The following is a 24,087-nucleotide window of genomic DNA, read 5'->3' on the forward strand; positions in this document are numbered from 1 at the left end:
TCAATGAGTCTTTCTTCCAGAGATAGAGCATAAAATTGCAGGCACATGAGCCTCTATGGCATTTGTTTTTGTTCTATCCACTCTTCATATTGTTGAATATATGTTTGTTATATCTTGTCTGTGTCTCACACTGTCATTTACACTATTTACACCCAACACAGGTATCATGCACACTCCCTGTTGACACAAGACTTCTTCACACCTGCAACCTAACAACTGATTCTTGGTAGCTCTGTCTCTTCCCCTCTCTTTTATTAAAAATTTCTCCAAGCCACTGTTGGCCTTTGGCTGACGAAAGCTCAGCTGAACACCAAATTCCTGCTGCAAGAGCGCACATTACCCTGAATGTAATCACTGCGTTTTGTTGCAGGAAATACAAATCTGCTAGGGAAAATCCTAGTTCTAACTAACTAACTAAAGAAGACATGTAACAAGCTATGCTTGGAATGGAAGGAGATTCCAGACCCTCCAAGTGTCCCTATTTTCCAGGGACAGTCCCAGATTTACAGATGCCATCCCGGTTTTAGATTTGATACCAGAATATCCTGCTTTTCCTTATGATGCCCCTATTTTCATCAGAGAAATGTTGGAGGGTATGTGATTCCCAAGCCAAGGAGATAAGTAACTATACAACTTTAGAAGACACCTCTGAAGGCAGCCCTGTATAGGGAAGTTTTTCCCCTATTTCCCCTGTTTTTATATACCGTATTTTTTGCTCTATAAGACTCACTTTTTCCCTCCTAAGAAGTAAGGGGAAATGTGTGTGCGTCTTATGGAGCGAATGCAGGCTGCACAGCTATCCCAGAAGCCAGAACAGCAAGAGGGATTGCTGCTTTCGCTGCGCGGTGATCCCTCTTGTTGTTCTGGCTTCTGAGATTCAGAATATATTTTTTCTTGTTTTCCTCCTCCAAAAACTAGGTGCGTCTTGTGGTCTGGTGCGTCTTATAGAGCAAAAAATACGGGATATTGGAAGCCTCCCAGAGTGGCTTGGACAACCCAATCAGAAGGCTGGGGTATAAATAATAAAATTGTTGTTGTTATGGAATAGGATGTCCCTATTTTAATTGGAGAAATGTTGGAAAGTATGAGGTTCAAAATAGATGTCTCCTCTCACGAGGGAGGTGTGGAGAAGAAGGAAGCGGGAAATTAAGTCAGCAACCCTAAAGGTATCAGTCTAGCGCCTGATGGAAGGTCAAAGGTTAAGCCAGGCAGGCCAGGCAAAGAAACAAGGAGGTTCTTGATCTACTTGATGCAGACACATCAGCCTTCAGTGCAAGCTGTGTTGCATCCCAACACTTACAAGAACAACAGCCCCATATTGGTAGCTATTTGTGGCAGAATGAGGCAGTTACCAAAGACATCATATGCCTGGGGGGCAAAATGACTTGGCGTAACCCAGACCTTATACCTACTTAACTTACACAGTATCTGAATAAGTGGAAGTCCCCCCCCCCCATTTGTCTTAACTTCTTTCTTAAAACAAACCATACATTTAAAGCACATTTATACAACCCTGGGAACTGTAATTTGCCCCACACAGCGCTACAATCCCAAGCACCTTGAACAAACCACAATTCCCGGGATTCTTTGGGGGCAAGTTATGTGCTTTAAATGTATGGTTACAATTTCATTGCTCTCCTTTAGTAGCACCAACTTTGTTTACACCATTTCAGGTTTAGCTCACTTCCCTGTGCCTCCCTTATTTCTATAACTCTGGCTCGTTCTGAACGCTGCCTGCTAAGTTTCGTTACCCAGTGTGGTTGCTATGTGAGGCAAACCGTGTCGGGTGGCTAAGGCCTCCATCTTAAATTAGGGCCTGCGTGTCACAAAATCTCTCCCCTATTTACAAGGGTTTGTTTTGTGCCAAGTCCACAACCTGCTTGCTACGAGACGCTGCGTGCACAGCAGATTTCTGGAATCCACATGACAAGCTGGAGCACACGACGTGTTTGGCACGCCATTTCTAGTCATTATAAATCAGAAGTTCATGACAAGCACAAGTTCATAAGAAAGTTGAAGCAGGTCTTTCTCCAAAGTGGTACGCAACTCCACAGGGCACCAGATCAAACCACATTTTATTTATGGGGGATAAAACATGTCCATTTTTAACCTCTGACTTATCTTGAATAGCCGTGGTCTTTCCCAGATCACCTGGTTGATCTTATGTGCAAAGCACTGGGGCATTCTTGGGATTTCGGAGAGTAGCTCACATGTCTTTCGTTGACCTCTGAAGCAATTCGGCTCGAAGCCTCAAGAACTACACTTTGCTTTGCCGAGCCATCTCCATCTTAACTCTCACCCACAAAACAGAGGAAGTCCACCCTGTCAACCTTCATAGCTGCAATTCTGACCAAGAAACGCATCAGCAAAGCTGACCTCAGCTTGGTTTCAATGTCAGCGAGAAAGATATTTGGCTAACTTTCTCATCCCCCAGGCTTTCTTTGGCTTTAAGCAATAAGGTTTTGGCTGGTACTTTATGTATGATGAACAGGAACGGTATTGGGAAGGTCCCTGGTGCCTTCTGGGAAAAGTTGTTCTTTGCAAAGGGATGATTTCATCACTATTGTGTTCTCTCATTTGCTGCACAAAGTTTTTTTCTTTTAATGAAGCTCAAAGGGAATATCTTTCACAGTGATTTTTTATTTTTATCTTGGTGGATGCCTCAAAATGGTGCAAGTTTGGGAACCTCTATAATATTTCTAAAAACTTGGCATTTTCATTGATTAACTCTTAGTACCATATTTTCAAATATCACACAATATTTTTTGCATCTTTTTATTTGTTTGCAAATTACTGTGTTGAACAGGTATCTCTCTCTATTTCTTTTAAACTTATTCTTCCTCCAGATGCTTCAGGACAGTGTAGTTGGGCATGTTTGCATTCATATGTGCTATCCTCAAGAATATGTGAAAGGTTAGAGGTTATGGTTGACCCATGCTCACCTACTAAAATTCCTGGTTGAGTAGGAGATTTTGAACCTAGATCTGCTTGATCCAAGCCTAACACTGTATTTAAATTCACTTAGCACATTTCTATCCTCCTGCAATGCTCTCAACAGTGACCATATCTTCTTGCACAGCAATGGCTTTTATAGGCTTAGTGCTGGTGCATGGATAATTTTCGGAACAGCTCCATACGTTATAATTGCCGCAGGGATACTCCGATTGGGCTTTGGGTTTCCCAGACCCATGTGCAAGGAAGTTTAATGGCACAGGGACACGTGGGCTTTACATTTATGCTTTACTGTTGGGCTACAACCAGTGGCGTAGCGTGGGGGGTGCAGGGGGGGCCGGCCGCACCGGGCGCAACATCTGGGGGGGGGGCGCTCGCACTCGCAGCTCTCTGCCCCTACCTGGCTCACTCACTCTCTCTCACTGCAGTGCTGGCTGTGCGAATCCGATCCGAGCCGCCGGGTCGCCGCCCACTGTGGGGGGGGGGGGGTGCCAGGCATGCGGTGCGGTGCGGAGAGAGAGCGAGGGACTATCTGGGGGAGGGACAGTGCAGCGGGGGCGGGGGGGGCGCAAATTACTTGCCTTGCCCCGGGTTAGGGGGCGCAAATTACTTGCCTTGCCCCGGGTGCTGACAACCCACGCTACGCCACTGGCTACAACAAACATGAAATGTAGGGATGGTGAGCCAGTGGCCCTTCAGGTGTTTTTGGACTACAACTCCCATCAGCCTTGGGCAGCATGGCCAAAGTTCAAGGATGATAGGAGCTGTAGTACAGAATCTGGAGAGCAACAGATTTCCTACCCCGATGTCATGTTTTGACCTCCCTCCGTTTAAAATGGAAAGCAAGTTTGTATTACCACATGTCAAGTGTTACTTATGGTTACTTATGGTTGCTGATTGTCCCCTTTCCTTCCAAGAGATTGATGCCTATGCTGTACACATCCTGGACTGAGGAAACCTCTTTAACATACCCTCCAACAAATGAAAAGAGAAATGTCTTATTCCATTATTATTATTATTATTACCCCACCCATTTGACTGGGTTTCCCCAGCCACTCTGGGCGGCTTCCAACGTACGTAAAAACATAATAAAACATTAAACATTATTTTTTTTGAAAACTTCCCAATACAAGGCTGCCTTCAGATATCTTCTAGAGGTTGTATCTCTTCGGCTCAGGGGATCGCACAACTCCCTACCTTCCAACATTTCTCCAGTGAAAATAGGGACATCCTAAAGAAAAGTAGGACATTCCAGGAGCAGATCAGAAACCGGGACGGCTTCTGTAAATCTGGGACCATCCCTGGAAAATAGGGACATTTGGAGGGTCTGCTTTAATTCTGGCAGGACATAGCAAAGTTTCCAAAGACTAGATCAGTTTACTGGCACAGCAGGGGAGAAGCACAGAATGCCACCAAGATACAGAGCGGTTTATCGTTCCTTGAGGCTACTGCTGAGAAGCTTGGCAGGCTTAACCTGGTTTAAAAATTGCAAGAGCCATTACCTGTCTCCCTGACAACCCCCCCCCCTGCCTGCAGTCCTTTCTCTCCCTTGAATAAGCCTTTTCTTTTAATAAACATCTATCATGTTGCCTCCTACTTACCTTTTAACTAAACTACACGGTCCCAAACACTGCAACCTTTCATTGTAGGGCATTCGCTTTATCCATGTGATCATTTCAGTTGCCCTATTCTGAAAACTTTTGCAACTCTACAATATGCTTTTTGGGGTGAGGCAAGCAGAACTCGGATGGAGAAAGATTCAAAACAGGTGACTCCTCTCATGAGGAGAAAACAGAAAATGCAGTCAGAAACCCTAATCATAGGGATTTTTTTTCAGGGGGAACTCACAGGAACTCATTGCCATTCTAAGAGAACAAGGGAGGTGTTCATGGTAAGTTCTGGCATGTTTTCCCCCTAGAAAAATAGCACTGCCTAAGCGTACCAACGCTTAGGGATGCGGGTGGCGCTGTGGGTTAAACCACAGAGCCTAGGACTTGCCAATCAGAAGGTCGGTGGTTCGAATCCCCACGACAGGGTGAGCTCCCGTTGCTTGGTCCCTGCTCCTGCCAACCTAGCAGTTCGAAAGCACGTCAAAGTGCAAGTAGATAAATAGGTACCGCTCCGGCGGGAAGGTAAACGGCGTTTCTGTGTGCTGCTCTGGTTCACCAGAAGCGACTTAGTCATGCTGGCCACATGACCCGGAAGCTGTATGCCGGCTCCCTCGGCCAATAAAGCGAGATGAGCGCTGCAACCCCAGAGTCGGTCACGACTGGACCTAATGGTCAGGGGTCCCTTTACCCTTTACCTTAAGCGTACCAAATGGGGAAGGGGAAATGATCCGTTTCTTCTTTGTCCACATCTCTTTGCATTGTCACTCATTTCCACACAAGACCAAGCCACCCATTAGAATGGAGATCTGTGATTAGATCTCACAGAGTATTTACGTTCAGTAAATAACAGTTGCAGAGCTGCTCCAAATTGGATTAGAACATCAGAACTTGAGAAGGATGGTTTGATGGTTGTTGTTGGGGTTTTTGTTTGCCTGTGCCATTTTCCCAACTGTTGTTCAACATACTAGGGGAAGATATAGGTTTCCCAGCCCCTAGAGAACACTGTCCAGCCATCTCGTCCTCTGTCGTCCCCTTCTCCTTGTGCCCTCAATCTTTCCCAACATCAGGGTCCTTTCCAGGGAGTCTTCTCTTCGCACGAGGTGGCCAAAGTATTGGAGTCTCAGCTTCAGGATCTGTCCTTCCAGTGAGCACTCAGGGCTGATTTCCTTCAGAATGGAGAGGTTTGATCTTCTTGCAGTCCATGGGACTCTCAAGAGTCTCCTCCAGCACCATGACCAACATATTGACCAACATATATACTGTTTAAAAGACGGCCATAGACCCCAAACAAATAATAAATGCTTTCCTGTGCTGTAAATATGTTACTACTGAAAAGAACTGCGCTTCGCCACTTCCTTACTGAAATACTCAGGGCTACCAGAAGATACTACAGGGAAATATTATACTCAACCACCAGATCACTTGCTCCTTAGACTGCAGTATTTATTTTAACAACTCCTGAGAGGCTGTGATAGATGCCATGATACATGCAAGTTCTGGCACCGTCACTCCTGATTTCTTATTGTGGATCATAGCAGCATCGCAACCAGACCTCTCCTCCTGGTTTCAGTTTCCATCAGAAGCAGCAAGCCAAAGAGTTTTCCTGTTTCTGACAGTGTGGAGAATCAGCCATGTGCACTGATCAGTCCTTTGTGGCTTGGTTCCCTGGCCTGATGGTGCTGACCTCAAAATCCTTGCTAAAGCTTGGATTCGTCAGGCCCAGCTCAACAACACCTTTCCTAAAACCCTTAGTAGAAATGACAAACCCCACCCCAACAAAGTTGATGCAAGAAAAGTGTGCACTACCTGCTAACTTCATTGTGTTACTCATCAAATGTAACTTGTTCAAAATCATTTCTTTCATACCCTCCAACGTTTCTCCCATGAAAAAAAGGGACATCCCATTCTATAACAATAATTTATACCCCACACATCTGACTGGGTTGCCCCAGCCACTCTGGGCAGCTTCCAACATATATAAAAACATAACTTCCCTATACAGGATTGCCTTCAGACAGCTCAGGGGTCTGATAACTCCCTACCTTCCAACATTTATCCAATGAAAATAGAGACATCCTAAGGAAAAACGGGGCATTCTGGAATCAAATCAGAAACGGAGACGGCTTCTCTAAATCAGGAACGGCCCTGGAAAATAGGGACATTTGGAGGGTCTCTTCTTTCTACTCCAAATTCGACAGGGACTATCCTCAAACTTTTACACTGCCAAGTTTCAAATCAATCCGTTGAACTGTTTTCTATAAGTTGTAGGCTGAAATGTCTTTGTTAATTGAATCCTATCACAGTGTGTTGCAGTTATGGGAAGTACTGTATTGCATTTTGCTGAACTCTTCCTCTTATGCAAAAACCACAAAGAATCTTGTGGGGACCTTAAATACTAACAAATTTATTATAAGCTTTCATCAACTAGCATTCGCTCTATCGGATGTTTGAAGTGTTATCCCAAGACACACACACACATATATACTCGTGCGGTCAGCTACAGCTTATGCCTCTAACCCTCTGCAAATATGAGCATTTTCAGGTTTTAAATTCAAAAGCCAATTGATTGCTGTCAGACTGAGGACCAACAAAAGGGATTGTTTGAGCCAATCTGAATGCTAACTGCTTTAATCGGACTGCTTTAACGCCTTGCATTGGGTTGCTATCCTTGAGAGTATAACTCCATTGGAACCAAGGCAAGGTTTACATATTGTACTGTAAATGGGCTCCACCTTGCTAATCCTCCCCAGTTTTAAGTAGATGGTCAATGCAGTGATTGACGACTGGGGAGAGGGGAACAGTAGTCAGCCTTATGGTGTTGGGAGTGCAGAACGAGAAGACAACACTCCAGATTTCTGTGGCTGCTGCCATAGAATGGGGGAGAGAGACCAGCCAGGTTCTTTTGTAGAAGCTGTTTAATCCGAGAAGGAGCAGGGGTGGGTGTTTCATTTTCCAGACAGCTGCTAGTCATTTCTGCTAACCCCAAGAAGTGCATGAAGGCCTTGCCAGGGAAAAGGAGAAGATATCCACAAGTAGGCCTGGCTTCTTGTCTGGTAGTGATATTTTGCTTGTACAGTACAGATCTGCAGCGTGTCAGACCCGTTGCAACTCAAACACATGCTTTTGAGAAATGCTAATACGCATGGGAGTGGGACGCGGGTGGCGCTGTGGGTTAAACCACAGAGCCTAGGACTTGCTGATCAGAAGGTCAGCAGTTCGAATCCCCACGATGGGGTGAGCTCCCGTTGCTCGGTCCCTGCTCCTGCCAACCTACCAGTTCGAAAGCACGTCAAAGTGCAAGTAGATAAATAGGTACCACTTCAGCGGGAAGGTAAATGGCATTTCCGTGTGCTGCTCTGCTTTCGCCAGAAGCGGCTTAGTCATGCTGTCCACATGATCCGGAAGCTGTACGCCGGCTCCCTCAGCCAATAAAGCGAGATGAGCGCTGCAACCTCAGAGTCGGTCACGACTGGTCAGGGGTCCCTTTAATAAGCATGGGAAGTTGACTGAGCTAGAGAGGCTGCTAATAGCAGACATATGGTTGACCCTGAACTGATGGTCTTATTGACTTCTACACAAGATAGTTCCTGCCTGTGTGCATTTGCAGAACAGAACATTTGGAGATTCTCCTACTGTGTTTCCTAGTTACTGCCCCATAATTCCTTGCAGCGTTGTGTCCAGCATCACACAGGTGGTGTCAGATGGACCCTCTAGGCATGACAGGACTGAGGTGCGGAAGGGGAAGATCTCGATAACTAATTCGGGCAATTCACTCTTGCCCCTTGAACTTTCAGACCTGAGTTTTGCTGGGTGGCCCTGGGTAAACCATTGTCTCTCAAACTAACCAGCCTCACAGGGTTTGCCATCATGAGCTCATTGCAGGGTGAGAAAGAAATGTGCTAAATAAATAAACTGCTCTTCCCATGAGTGCAACAGATGGGGGAAACACAGCTCCAAGAGAAAAAAAATGTTTACACTAAACTTTTCTACTGGGGGGCAGGGGGTGGCGGATTCCAGCACCACCATCAGCAGGTCTGAAGAGCACCATTGATAACCATCCTCACTGAATGCATTTCAAACGTACCTTTTTACTTGCTCACTAAAACTCTCCGTTTTGCAGCTTTGTAGACTGGCTCAACAGGAACAAGCCACAGATGTTGCTGAACTCCACACCAGGTTGCAGGCAGGTGTGGGGGACTCCTTGGCCTTGAACTGTGAAGGACCAGCTATGCAGCCTGGGGGTCATTTTGGACTCACAGCTGTCCATGGAGGCGCAGGTCAATTCTATGTCCAGGGTGGCTGTCTACCAGCTCCACCTGGTTTGCCGGCTGAGAGCCAGCCCACAGACTGTCTCGCCAGAGTGGTGCATGCTCTAGTTATCTCCTGTTTGGACTACTGCACTGCGCTCTACATGGGGCAACATGTGAAGGTGACCCGGAAACTACAACTAATCTAGAATGCGGTAACTGGGAGTGGCCACTGGGACCATGTAACACTGGGGACTCAGCTATACAGCTGCAAATGAAACATTATAAGTGTGTTTTAAGTGCAATATACAATGTGACACTAGATGCCAATGGTGAGCCTTATGGAAAATTCAACATATTTTTTTTAAAAAAATGCTTTTAAAAAGCCATTTTCAGAATGTTTTTCCATATGTGTGTAGATTCCACCTAGATCTGCATTGGCTCCCAGTAAATTTCTGAGCATTATTCAAAGTGTTGGTTCTGACCTTTAAAGCGTGGGCCCCACTACCAAGAAGACCCTCTGTCTGGTTCCCTGTAACCTGACTTCTCTGCTGGCCATGAGGGAACCACCAGAAGGCCCTTGGAGCTAGATCTCAGCGTCCCAGCTAAACAACGGGGGTGAAGACAGTCCTTCAAGTATACAGAGCCAAGGCCTTTTAGGGCTTTATAAAGATCTGCACCAACACTTTGAATTGTCCTTGGAAATGTACCGGGAGCCAATGTAGATCTTTTAGGATTGGTGTTATATGGTCCTGGTGGACACTCCCAGTCACCAGTCTGGCAGCTGTGTTCTGGATTACCGTATTTTTTGCTCTATAAGACTCACTTTTTCCCTTCTAAAAAGTAAGGGGAAATGTGTGTGCGTCTTATGGAGCAAATGCAGGCTGCGCAGCTATCACAGAAGCCAGAACAGCAAGAGGGATCGCTGCTTTCACTGCACAGCGATCCCTCTTGCTGTTCTGGCTTCTGAGATTCAAAATATTTTTTTTCTTGTTTTCCTCCTCCAAAAACTAGGTGCGTCTTGTGGTCTGGTGCGTCTTATAGAGTGAAAAATACGGTAATTGTAGTTTGAGTCACCTCAACACTGGTTGAATGTGTTAGGCTCCTGGTTTCAGCACAAGAACGGGCACCCATAAAACAAAACTTGGCAACCAGCACAAAAGTGACATTTGGTTGAACTTGTATTCCAAAGCAATATCCAGCTGAGAAGTAGGAACACATGAAAATACATAATTATTTTCCATTTTGGTCAGGTAGAAGAGAATGGGCAGCTTACTGGGCAAGGCAGACTTCAGTCTGCTGTCTCTCATTTGATGCCACAAAGTTTTCCTTGCAATTTCTGAGTTGGCCTCTACGCTGAAATGAAAAACCAATCCTCACTTTGTAAATTTGCTATCACACTGTTTATTTGAAATGGTGCAGTGCTGCAGAGGACTCCCAAGACTGTAATTTGAGTTGCTGATCATAAACTGTCTAAGCCGTTCTTCTTTCCTGGTATTCACTTGCACTGAACCTGAAGATTAGCTTACAGTCTGTTATGTGGTCAAGGATATTTAGGACAAATAGGAAGAATCGTTGATAAACTCTGGCAACCAACTTCTTTCTAAGAAAACGATGCATCTTATAAGTGGACGAGGAAAAGTATATTTATACTTGTTTAGATGTACGGCCACCATCTGCCTGTGATTTTAATATTTTTATCTGCCGGTTAACTCTTGCAGCTTTAGTAAGAATGGTAACATATCCTGTTAGGATTGTGAAATCTGCCAATTCAACTTGAAATGGAGGTTGCTATCATATACAGTATATGCATTGCGGGGCCAGTGGGAATGGTATCAACCATCACCTCAGGCATCATGCAACCACACAAGCCTGTTCTGCCATTTGTCCAGACATTATCGGGGGGAGGGGGGGATTTCTGAAAGGCAGCACTTTGTCCTAAAAAAAAGAAAATAAAAGCTCAGGATGTCCTGGTTTTTTACTTTTTGAAATATGGCAGCCCTATGGAATTGTGAGAGATGTTGTGAACGAGCTTGCATTCCTGAGTTTGGGTTTATTATATATGTCAGTCTTAAACTGTACAGGCTAATCGAATTGGTGAGCATTTAAATGAACAACTGCAAAGTCCAGTTTAACCATCGATTTATGGCTAAATTTATTTTATTTAATTCATTTAGGGCAACGCAGCCTGATGGGTGGGGTTGTAAAATTATAAAAATATATAAAAATATAAAAATATAAAAATATAAAAATATAAAAATATAAAAATATAAAAATATAAAAATATAAAAATATAAAAATATAAAAATATAAAAATATAAAAATATAAATATAAATAATAAGTCTCTATTTTCGTCAGAGAAATGTTGGAGGTTAGTATTTCCCACCATATTAACTACTGATAGCTTTTCTTCACTCCACTATGTTTATAAAATGTCAGAGGTTTATATGTGCAAGAACGTAACTGTTAGCTCCGTTCTATGATTTGTAACTCTGGAGGAAGGCAAACTTCAGCAGCCTTGTTATATACTATGAGACAAACCTGATACGTTGCCATAGTGGCTGCAGCGGCATCCACAGGACTTTCATACACTAACCCTCCTGCTTTCTGCGAGGAAGCAGATCTAACCTGAGAGATCTTTACGGCTCCCTCGAGAAGGGCTTTGCACTCTGGCCTTGCAGAATTTTGCTGCATATGCAACATGCCACAAAGCAGTATCTTATTTTTTAAAAGTGGTTCCCTGGCAAAATGCAGCTCAAGGGTGCTATGCGCCGATGTGCCGAAACGATGGAATACTGTTCCACCGGAGTTAGGGAGCTGACAAACACGAGGGCGAGGCAACCTAACACCTTATTAGCATCATAAATTTTACGCTGCATTCCAAGAACGACCCGTCTCGTGTTTCTGGTTCATACTCTGGAAACGATCGCAGCCCTGGGAAACTTGTGGCTCGATATTATTCATGTAACGTTCCAAGTGCAAGGGGGGGAATTGCAATTTGGGACTGGTCTTTAAATTTGTTGCCGTTGAGCCAACAAGTTACCGGTAAGTGACTGGAGAGGTTTTGGCCTAGAATATGCAGCCTTCTCTAAGGTCAGATTTTTATTACAGTGGATATAATACGATGATATGATACATACATGCCATTTCTGGTTTAGAAATAGGTTTAGAAACCTGCTGGAATGCAAGTTGGGCCGAAAAGAAACAGGAAGAAATGCTGCACCTGTTCACATATGTTTACCATACGGTTTAAATTAAGCTTTCTGCAGTGTGATGTGGGAGGTATTTGCAGGCTGTGGCTTAGTGGCAGAGAACATGCATTGCATGCAAAAGGTCCCAGTTTTAGTCTGAAGCATCTTCAGGTAGGGCAAGGAAACCCTGAAAAACCATTGCCTTCCAGTTTAGACAATACTGAACTAGACAGACCAGTTCTTTTTTCTTTTCTGCGACTTCAATTGATTGATTTACAGAAGGGATTTTAATGGCATAGGAGTATTCCCTAAAGTTCAATACCATTTTATTTTTGCCACCTGAAATAAAAAGAACTAGTAAAATCTCATCCTCTAAGGTTGTTCCATACTTACCCACGGCACTTCCGGAGTGTCACTATTTGAACAAATCCACTTCCCTCCCATATCACGGTAAGAAGAGTGGTAGGCTTCATATATACCATACATCTGAAGCACATGACTTCCCCCAAAGAATCCTGGGAACTGTAATTTATTATGGGTGCTGGGGATTATATGTCTGTCTGGGCTAAACTACAGTTCTCGGGATTCTTTGAGTTTGTTTTGAATGTGTTAGCTAAATGAACTGGAAAGAGTGGGATAGAATTTATTGGTGCGAACTTCCTATCCAGCAAATCGGAACGAGTGCTCCATAATTCCTCAGCACCATCTAATTCTCCCCCCCCCCCCAACAAAAATCAAGATGAATACTCAGTAAAGAGGATGTCTGGAAGTCATTCATTGCTGGTCTTCAACTGATGTTTCCCCTGTTCACAAAGACTGTAAGATCATGCCAAGTACTCTCAAGGTCTGTATCTCCTTTAGCCTTCTGTATCTGCATGGTTATTATTTCTAGTTAAGCAGTGTCTCGGATCTGCTCTTTCCACAGTACAGTGGTACCTCGGGTTACATACACTTCAGGTTACATACGCTTCAGGTTACACACTCTGCTAACCCAGAAATAGTGCTTCAGGTTAAGAACTTTGCTTCAGGATAAGAACAGAAATTGGGCTCCGGCGGCATGGCAGCAGCAGGAGGTCCCAATAGCTAAAGTGCTGCTTCAGGTTATGAACAGTTTCAGGTTAAGAATGGACCTCTGGAACAAATTAAGTGCTTAACCTGAGGTACCACTGTACTATTGGTACCTGCTCCTCTGTCTCTGCCACCACCAGATGAGCAGCTGCTAATAAAAAAGGCATTATCTTTGCCCTGCAATCTTTATTTTCTCCACCTAATATTGATAATAGTTTTGATTCATTTTTTTTTACCTTCTTCCATTACGTCATCACAATATGTACTTGCTACACTGCAATTCCACTCCATGTGGAAATGTGTTTCATTCCCTCCATAACACACCCCAGCAAACTTACTGTTTGATAGACTTAACCAGGCATAGGCAAACTCGGCCCTCCAGATGTTTTGGGACTACAACTCCCATCATCCCTAGCTAACAGGACCAGTGGTCAGGGATGATGGGAACTGTAGTCCCAAAACATCTGGAGGGCCTATGCCTGGACGTAACTTACTTTACATAGAATAAACAAATGCATTTCTGAAATAATTCTGTCTTGTTTTTGCTAAAACTGCCCTAAGAGATCTCTATTAATAAGGTCTTGGACCACTGAAAGCAATGCATTTGAATCCTCCTTGCATACCACATTAAGCCTTTCTGTTGTTTTTGTAGACTCCTGTATTTTTATTATACCAGACCTTTCATTTAACTGGAGAAGTAATGATCTATATTGCTGGTTTGCCCAACCATCTCTTGGCAGATAAGTAGAGGCTTGGAGAGAGACCTGGCATGCGGTTCAGGTAACTTAAACATGCACACAAGAAACCCTGCCTAGGAGCATCTCTCCAGTTGTTCACAGTACACAAACAGCTAAACTTGCATCTGCACTGCATGCATTACAAAGAATACTGGAAATATTTGGTATCCTGCTTCAGAAAGCTTTCACCTTGAAAGATACTTGGTGGGCTCTTCGCTTTCTCTTTATGCATTTCTCTGCTAATGCTGTAATGAAATTACTTCTGCTTTTCCCCCACTTTATCTGCCTAAACAGCTGCTAGGATAACCAGCTCACTTTCCATAAGCCTTAAATACCATATTACTCTTCTTTGCCAGATTGGAAATAATGAGATCAAAGGAACAACATATCTGAAATGCATGTTGGTTTTCATTGTTAGCTCTGCTGGTAATATTTCACTCGTGGGGCCAGTGACACCGCATGAGAATTGGAGAGGGGGAGAGTTCTCTGCTAAAGCCAGCCATTCTTTCTACCTGCCGCTTCAGTGCTATTAATAGACAATTTAAACAACAGCTCTCAAGGTCTGCCAGACATAAACGTTTCAGATGCTTTTTCTGTGCATTTTCAACAAAATGGGTGACTTTGTAAAATACGTTTTTACTCGGCATCCAAATCAAGAGTAAGACTGCCAACTTTTGGCCTGTATTGCGTTAAAAGAAAATGTTATGAAAATGGTATATAGATGGTATACAACACCAGTGAACTTAGCAAGAATGTATATTGGAATGTTGGAAATGTAAAGAAAAGGAAGGGACTTTTTATCATATGTGGTGGGGATGTAAGAAGGTGAAAGGCTTCTGGGAAATGATATATAACGAATTGAAAAAAATGTTGAAATATACATTTGTTAAGAAACCAGAGGCATTTTTGTTAGGAATGGTAGGAAAGGAAATAAACAGAAAAGATTATAAGCTTTTTTTATACGCAGTAACAGCGGCAAGAATACTGCTAGCCCAAAAATGGAAACAAGAAGAATTACCGCCGATGGAAGAATGGAGAATGAAGTTAATGGAATACGCAGAACTTGATAAACTAACAGGAAGGATCCGAAGCCTATGAGACCACAGATTCACTGAAGACTGGAGTAAATTTGTAGACTATTTGAAAAGTATTTGCGATGAACAATTAACGTTTGTAGGTTTGCAAGAGGCTCTGTGAAAATAAGATTAGAAATATTGTAAAAAAGGGAATAAGAGGGAAGAGGTTTTTAATAAAAGGCAATACTAGATTAAGAAATGCGGAAGAAGGACTAAAACGGAGGATTTGCAGAAGAGCTGAGGGAACTCCAAAAAATGTATTTGTGAAAAATTGTGTTATGTGTTTTTATATTTTTGTATTGTAAAATGAATAAAAAATAATTCAAAAAAAATACTGCCAACTTTTTTTCCTTTTGGGGCTCCCAAGCCTTGCATACTTGTAAAACAGGGAACAATTCAGCAGGCACTGCTTTTCTCGATGTGGGGAACCCACCTCCCCCTCCATGCCCCCAAAGCATGCTGCAGGCATCACAGGGTTCTTCCCCCTCCCTCCATGTGCCAGGAAAAGTGCAAACTAGTGAATTACGGTATGTCATGCATCCATTAAAGGCGCAGGAGCCCTTCCAGAACAAAAGTTGGCAACCCCGAACATTTTGCAGAACCATTTTTATCTAAACATCGGTCATCCCAATTTCCCACACATTCGGAATAAAGCTGCTGTGACATGTAAATGTTTCCAAAAGTCAAAAATAGGAAGGATCTATTTTAGAATCCAACCTATTTATTTGCTAATGCATAGTTAATCTTGAAAGAAACAAAGACAGAGGATTGGGAAGTGCTAGTCAGAAAACAGGAATCCTCCTCTTCCCAAGGCAGCTCTGCAAAGTTTAATTTGCATTTCCCCCCAGATGTTGGCTTCTGGTAAGAACCTAATTTAGCACCATAGCACGTAACAAGATGCACGGGAAGTTTTCTGAAAAGCCCTCATCCATCTCTGTGAACCAGTGAAGACAAGAGTGAGTCAAAGCACCCAATATATCACAGAGTTAAAGAGCTGTCCAACGGTGATCTCCATGCTTTCAATTAGCACTGCCTCAATAGGAACTCCTAAGATGGCGCACCTTTCTAAACACACCGACACACATCACCTGCCGTCTGTTCAGCAGCTGAACTCGCATAAATCCTTGCATTACAGTTAGACTCATACAGCTTATTTGGCATACAAGGAAAAAACAATGCTATCCAGGGTTGCAAAGACTGCAGAGAGAATTATTGGGTGCACTCTTCCCACCTTAGATCAAATCTATGTTGCCAGGTGCCATACGAAAGCAGCAGAGATAGCACATGATAGTACGCACCCCGGAAATGATCTCTTTCAGCTTCTGCCTTCTGGAAGAAGGTTATAAAGGCCAGGACTCGCCGCCTGAAAAACAGTTTCTACGCTAATGCAATTCTGGTTCTAAACGCAGAATAAGGGGTCTCTGTAGTATAGTGTATTTTAAAATGGGGTTTTAGAGTTTTTTAGGGGGTTTTGAATGTTTTATGTAGTTTTTATGTAGTTTTATGTAGTTTTGTGGTAGTTTTATGTAGTTTTTATGTGGTTTTATGTAGTTTTTATGTAGTTTTATGTAGTTTTATGTAGTTTTTCAATTTCATTGTTCCGCAAGGGACAATGACAATAAAGATATCGTATCGTATCATATCGTAAGGACCTGTGTTTTGAAGAGCACATTTCCCAAGGGGGTATCAGCGCCATTAACCCAAAGTCTGCACTGGCTATGTATTTTCCTGTCGGAGAGATGTCTGCAAACAGCCAATTATGTGGGATTCTGCCATCCACTTGGATTCGTAGCCACATGCCTAAATAAGGAATTGCACTTGAGGGGCAAGAGATGGCTATTCACATCTCTCAGTTCATAACCCTGGCATTGGTTCAGGAAAAATTTAGGCTTTGGTCATAGGAGTTTGAACAATGCTCTGGTAGTGTGACTTGTTTATTGATTTATCCCCAGCATAAATTTGACATTGTGGTATCCGGGTGACTAAAGATCTAAAAACTACTGCGTGTAATGTTATAGGAGTTGGATAAATATATGCAGTGCAATTTCCATCTACAGAAATGGCCTCCCGCTGAAACATATTCCTAAGTAACCCCACCCATGGTTTTAAATGCCATTCCTTCAAATTAGCCACATTTTCTCACAATGCCTGTTCAAATGCGAGCTTCTTAGCATAACTGATAGGTCAAGATCTCACCAACCCACAACATTATAATTTAGGGAATGTCACATTTAACCCATTCTCCATCCACCATGATTTCATGCCGCAGTACTTTCTCATTTTATTTTAGGGCACTTTTCAAACTTTCCACATCTGGGGAACTCTTCTCCATGCTAGATGGTCTGTTATCAAACCCTTGCGCACAGCAAAGAATTCTGGGCTTCTCTTCCGTGGCACACAGTGAATTGAGAGTCTCATGCTTCATTGCCATCCTATGGGAATTGACAATATTCTCTTGAACATGCTAAGCATCCCAAGTGGATGGCTCAGTTGGTTAGAGTGCGGTGCCAGTAACAACAAGGTTGCAGGTTTGATCCCCGTATGGGAGAGCTGCATATTCCTGCATTGCTGGGGGGTGGGTGGGGGTGGACTAGAGGATCCTGAGAGCCAGTTGGTGTAGTGGTTAAGAGCGGTAGACTCGTAATCTGGGGAACCGGGTTCGCTTCCCCGCTCCTCCACACGCAGCTGCTGGGTGACCTTGGGCCAGTCACACTTCTCTGAAGTCTCTCAGCCCCACTCACCTCACAGAGTGTTTGTTGTGGGGGAGGAAGGGAAAGGAGAATGTTAGCCTTTTTGAGACTCCTTTGGGTAGTTATAAAGCGGGATATCAAATCCAAACTCTTCTTCTGTCTCCAACTCTACAATTCCATGATTCTGTGATTCTCCTGTGGCTGCCTATTGTAGAGCCCGCCCAATATATTTTGAAGTTGAATCTTACTTCCAGAGACAATGGGACAGTGTCCTCTACCTCCCCTGCAACCAGCAGATTTGTTTAAGAGGTGCAGGATACACCAGAAGGCTGATCTTACTGCTCTCTCAACACCTCCCATCATCTATGGCTGATACGGCTTCCTCACTTTGCTTACTGAAAGGGCTGGCCTTGCAAGGCAATTATCAGCAGTGGCAGGGAAGCTGCCTTTCAGGGAAGCTTGTCTGCAATGACTAACCTCGCTGAGAAATCCCTAACCAGCTTCTTGGGAACCCTAAGGGAAAGGGCTTCTCCCAACCAAGCTTGCAAACCACTTTTCCAGTAGATGTTGTATTAGATCAGCTAACGGAAATGCTATTCATTTTATTGTTTCGCTGCTTTAATGAGAGTCCAGCCTTGTAGAAATTGGCCCCCTTAAGAGTAGATGCCAAACAGCTTAGCGATTAAGAACTGATGAAGGTAGTGATTTAAAGTAACCCTTTCACCAGGGATATTTGTAATTCACACAAAATCAGAGAAGCAGCTCCAACTGGGGGCTTCTAGAGCTAAGTCCCAGCTCTTTCCTGGTCCCTTTCTGTGATTCTGCTATTCCTTGACATGCACACCCAGCTTCGTCAACCCCCTTCCCTCAGCTGGGAAGATAAGACATCTTTGGTACTCAAATTTTCTCACTTTCAGAAGATCATGCAACATTACAGTTAAAGTGGCCACCTTCAGAATAATTAACAATGAAACCATATCTAGCATCCTTCTTTAATATTGTTGTTGTTGTTGTTGTTTAGTCATTTAGTCATGTCCGACTCTTCGTGACCCCATGGACCAGAGCGTGCCAGGCACTCCTGTCTTCCACTGCCTCCCACAGTTTGGACAGACTCATGCTGGTAGCTTCGAGAATACTGTCCAACCATCTCGTCCTCTGTCGTCCCCTTCTCCTTGTGCCCTCCATCTTTCCCAACATCAGGGTTTTTTCCAGGGAGTCTTCTCTTCTCATGGGGTGGCCAAAGTATTGGAGCCTCAGCTTCAGGATCTGTCCTTCCAGTGAGCACTCAGGGCTGATTTCCTTAAGAATGGAGAAATTTGATCTTCTTGCAGTCCATGGGAAATATTTATTGGGAAATAAACAAGATGAGCTTGAGCTCTTGGTACAGCAAACTAAATATGACATAATAGGCATTACTGAAACCTGGTGGGATAAGTCCCACGATTGGAATGTAAAAATGGAGGGATACAATCTATTTCAGAGAAACAGACCAGACAAGAAAGGAGGAGGAGTGGCGTTATATGTCAGGGATGTGTATACCTGTGAAGAGATCCAAGATTTAGAACCTCAAAGCCAAAGTGAGAGCATTTGGGTCAAAATTAAGGGAGAGAAGAATAACAGTGACCTCATTGTGGGAGTTTACTATAGATCCCCAAGCCAAACGGAGGACATAGATGATGCCTTCCTGGAACAGATGGCCAAGCATGCAAAAGGAAGGGAGATAGTGGTAATGGGGGACTTCAATTACCCAGATATTTGTTGGATGTCAAACTCAGCCAAGAGCATAAGGTCAAACAGATTCCTCACTGGCCTTGCAGACAACTTCATTGTCCAGAAAGTGGGAGAAGCAACAAGAGGAACAGCCATTTTAGATCTGGTCCTAACCAATGTCGATGACCTGTTTAATGGGGTAGAAGTGGAAGGATCATTAGGCGCAAGTGATCATGCTCTTCTGAAGTTTACTATACAACGGAAAGGAGCAGCCAAGCATACTAGGACTCAATTTCTTGACTTTAAGAAAGCCGACTTCATAAAACTTAGGGAAGTGCTGGGTGAGATCCCATGGACAGTAATACTAAAAGGAAAGGGAGTTCATGATGGCTGGGAGTTTGTTAAGAGGGAGATAGTAAAAGCACAACTTCAGGCAATACCAATGAGACGGAAACATGGAAGGTGCCTAAGGAAGCCAGGGTGGCTATCTAAAGAACTTTTAACTGAGTTAAGATTAAAAAAGGATGTGTACAAAAAATGGAAAAGGGGGGAAACCACCAAAGAGGAATTCAAACAAATAGCCAGCACGTGTAGACACAAAGTCAGAAAAGCTAAAGCACAAAATGAACTCAGGCTTGCTAGAGAGGTTAAAAGCAACAAAAAAGGCTTTTATGGGTATGTTCGTAGCAAAAGGAAGAACAAAGAAACAGTGGGGTCACTCAGAGGAGAAGATGGTGAAATGCAAACAGGGGACACAGAAAGGGCTGAACTCCTCAATGCCTTCTTTGCCTCAGTCTTCTCCGATAAAGAAAACAATGCCCGACCTGAAGAATTTGGAGCAAATGATTCAGCAGAGAAAACACAGCCCAGAATAACTAAGGAGATAGTACAAGAATACTTGGCTAGTTTAGATGTATTCAAGTCTCCAGGGCCAGATGAACTGCATCCAAGAGTATTAAAAGAACTGGCAGATGTGATCTCAGAACCACTGGCAATCATCTTTGAGAATTCCTGGAGAACAGGCGAAGTCCCAGCAGACTGGAGGAGGGCAAATGTTGTCCCTATTTTCAAAAAGGGGAAAAGAGAGGACCCGAATAATTACCGCCCAGTCAGTCTGACATCAATACCAGGGAAGATTCTGGAGCAGATCATTAAGCAAACAATCTGTGAGCATCTAGAAAGGAATGCTGTGATCACCAATAGTCAGCATGGATTTCTGAAAAATAAGTCATGTCAGACAAACCTGATCTCATTTTTTGACAGAATTACAAGCCTGGTAGAGGAAGGGAACGCAGTGGATGTAGTCTACCTTGATTTCAGCAAGGCATTTGACAAGGTGCCCCATGATATTCTTGTAAAGAAGCTGGTAAAATGCGGTCTTGACTCTGCTACCACTCAATGGATTTGTAACTGGCTGACTGACCGGACCCAAAGGGTGCTCATCAATGGTTCCTCTTCATCCTGGAGAAGAGTGACTAGTGGGGTGCCACAGGGTTCTGTCTTGGGCCCGGTCTTATTCAACATCTTTATCAACGACTTGGATGATGGACTCAAGGGCATCCTGATCAAATTTGCAGATGACACCAAACTGGGAGGGGTGGCTAACACCCCAGAGGACAGGATCACACTTCAAAATGACCTTGACAGATTAGAGAACTGGGCCAAAACAAACAAGATGAATTTTAACGGGGAGAAATGTAAAGTATTGCACTTGGGCAAAAAAAATGAGAGGCACAAATACAAGATGGGTGACACCTGGCTTGAGAGCAGTACATGTGAAAAGGATCTAGGAGTCTTGGTTGACCACAAACTTGACATGAGCCAACAGTGTGACGCGGCAGCTAAAAAAGCCAATGCAATTCTGGGCTGCATCAATCTAGATCAAGGGAAGTTATAGTGCCACTGTATTCTGCTCTGGTCAGACCTCACCTGGAGTACTGTGTCCAGTTTTGGGCACCACAGTTCAAGAAGGACACTGACAAACTGGAACGTGTCCAGAGGAGGGCAACCAAAATGGTCAAAGGCCTGGAAACGATGCCTTATGAGGAACGGCTAAGGGAGCTGGGCATGTTTAGCCTGGAGAAGAGGAGTGTGGCCCTTGTGGTCTCTTCCAACTCTATGATTCTATGATTCTATGATTCCATGGGACTTTCAAGAGTCTCCTCCAGGACCATAATTCAAAAGCATCAATTTAATATTAGGAACGTCAACCCCCCCCCCCGCAGCCTCTCCTTATATTCCTAAGTCCCACCGAGTTCCCAGGTGAGTATTGGGTTGCAGCCTCAATCTCCATAAAGATTACTCGTGTTTTCCAGAACATGTAACTGCTGCCCGTTTCATTCCTAGCATATTATCCCCATGCTGTGTTACTCCCATCATGCACAAATAGCTTGACGACGTGAGGTTTGCCAAAATTCTGAGCTAAATCCCCAGAGCATCTCTGCTGGGCCCTCTCTTTCATCACCTCTGGAAAATTACGTTTCACAGAAAGCAAATGTTTTTATAGGCAGCAATGAAATTAAATGAAGCATATTGTTTAGGTTTAGATGCTCTTGGAGGAAAATACGGCATCGTATCCAGTGCTTTCCCTAGTTGGTGGGTGGGGTTCGCTGTAGCTTGAGTGACTCCCTTGATTAGATACAGGTGTGAATGAATGATAAGAATAAGAATAATAAGAATAATTTATTATTTATACCCCACCCATCTGGCTGGGCTCCCCCAACCACTCTGGGAGGCTTCCAACAAAATATTAAAATACAGTAATAGATCAAACATTAAAAGCTTCCCTAAACAGGGCTGCCTTCAGATGTCTTCTAAAAGTCAGATAATTGTTTATTTCTTTGACATCTGGTGGGAGGGTGTTCCAAAGGGCAGGTGCCACTACTGAGAAGGCCCTCCGCCTGGTTCCCTGTAGCTTGGCTTCTCGCAGTGAGGGAACTAGTTATTGCTCCAGCAGGAAGGTAAACAGCGTTTCCGTGCGTTGCTCTGGTTCACCAGAGGCGTCCTAGTCATGCTGGCCACATGACCCGGAAGCTCCCTCTGCCAGTAAAGCGAGGTGAGCGCCACAACCCCAGAGTCGGCCACGACGGGACCTAATGGTCAGGGGTCCCTTTACCTTTACCTTTAGGTAAGGGATGGATGGATTACCCCAAGCTAGTAGTGGGATAGGAGCCTTGCTTCCTTTCTAGGTTACAGAGGAAGCAAGCCCTGCATGCCTCAGATGAGGCATGGCCAACTTGGCCCTCCAGCTGTTTTGGAACTACAAGTCCCATCATCCCTAGCTAACAGGACCTGTGGTCAGGGATGATGGGAATTGTAGCCCCCAAACAGCTGGAGGGCCAAGTTTGGCCATGCCTGCCTTAGATGAATTTCTGGAACTACTCATTTACCTTTTAGTGGTACATCTAGTCTCTTGACACATTGAGATCTGGTTTATATGTGTTGATCTTTGGAAGATCAATGGAGTTAGACTACTAGACAATGCAGAATTTTGTATGGAGTTACATTATTCCCACTGTGAGTTTGGTCCAAAAACTAACACCGCTCTTACAGAATTGCTCACGGATACACGTTGATTGCATGGAATGTAAAAGGGATCTGCTAGCTGTTGCCTAGCTGCAGGTTCAAACACAATCCATTCTTCAGAGCAGAAAGAAGAAGCCACTGCAGAATTGCACTTTTTGGATGAATTCAAGAGCAATCTCTACTCAACAGGTTTGGACATGAGAGACAGGTTGGGCAGAGAGGAGCTGGGAGCCCTGCCCTGCTAAATCTTCCTGCTTGCCCCTTCCCCAACCAATTCTTAAATTTATTACAGAAATTACTTCTTAAATGTACAGGAGATATTATTTGGAATCTGCCTGCCATGAAAAATCATGAAACTAGCACCAGAAGGCAGAGATTAAGAGGAAGGAAGATTGACAAGTCAAGACTCAGACGGTAGGCAGACTTTTCCTACATGGCCGATGAGATAGCAAAAACAACCAAACCCACTCTATGTCTATATCAATTCAAGAGCAATCACCATGGCAGGGAAGTGGGGTTCAATAGTCTCTGCTTGCTGGGCTGAGGAAGGAGTCGCTTAGCTGAAGCAGCAGCAGCAAAAATGTTGCCTGTTAAGCAGATGATGTTCTTACTTTTTCACACAAAGCCTTCTCAGATGTTAAATTGAGGGCAATTCCAGACATCCTGTTTATTGAGCATTCATCCCAATTTGTTTGCAGGGAGATCAGGCAATGCGGACTACTTAACGAGCATCCGTGCCAATCTGTTTGTGGGAAGTTTGCATGACATTGAGCAAAGAAATGTTGTTCCACACATTCCAGTGCATTTTCTCATCACTTTTCTTACCACGAAAAGCCCAGTCTTTTAGGAAAGCAGGTTTGTTGCACGGGACCTCTCAGTTAACCACAATTACGGTACAACACCAGAGTTGCTGTTGCATGGCTGAAGTTGAATCCCACCTCAAAATGGCAACACCCATATCTAGCATTTGCTGAATGTTTGCTCTGATCGTTCGTGGGGTGGTCCCATGGCCACGAGTATCCATTGTAAAACGTTTATATGTCTTCACATCAATTTGTTCGTGTCACATTTTTTAGTTCCGTTCTCCATCGCTGTCCAAAATGCAGATAGATGATTTGGGCTACCATAGAAGGAACAAAAATGTTGGTGGAGCAGTAGGCCACTTGCTCATTTGGTTAGGTCAGTTGCTGGGGGACAGTGCCAAAACTAAAGATGTTTAGTGATGAATTTTGCCCGGGGCGAAGCCTCCAGAGGGCACCATTGATGGTCTCAGCCCGCCA

General features: G+C 43.9%; 1 long non-coding RNA gene across 2 annotated transcripts; it reads left to right on the plus strand.

The window, feature by feature from the left end:
* Nucleotides 1-11,943: 11,943 nt before the first annotated feature.
* Nucleotides 11,944-14,998, plus strand: LOC310676587. 2 transcript variants are annotated; one of them, XR_014510632.1, is made up of 3 exons: nt 11,944-12,845; nt 13,722-13,849; nt 14,774-14,998. It is a non-coding gene; the product is annotated as an uncharacterized lncRNA (long non-coding RNA). The 2 variants fall into 2 exon arrangements; XR_014510633.1 differs by lacking the exon at nt 11,944-12,845 and having other exon boundaries at nt 13,171-13,849.
* Nucleotides 14,999-24,087: the final 9,089 nt, after the last annotated feature.

This window comes from Podarcis tiliguerta (genome assembly GCF_965153285.1).
Source record: "Podarcis tiliguerta genome assembly, chromosome: 4".
Taxonomy (NCBI): Eukaryota; Metazoa; Chordata; class Lepidosauria; order Squamata; family Lacertidae; genus Podarcis; species Podarcis tiliguerta.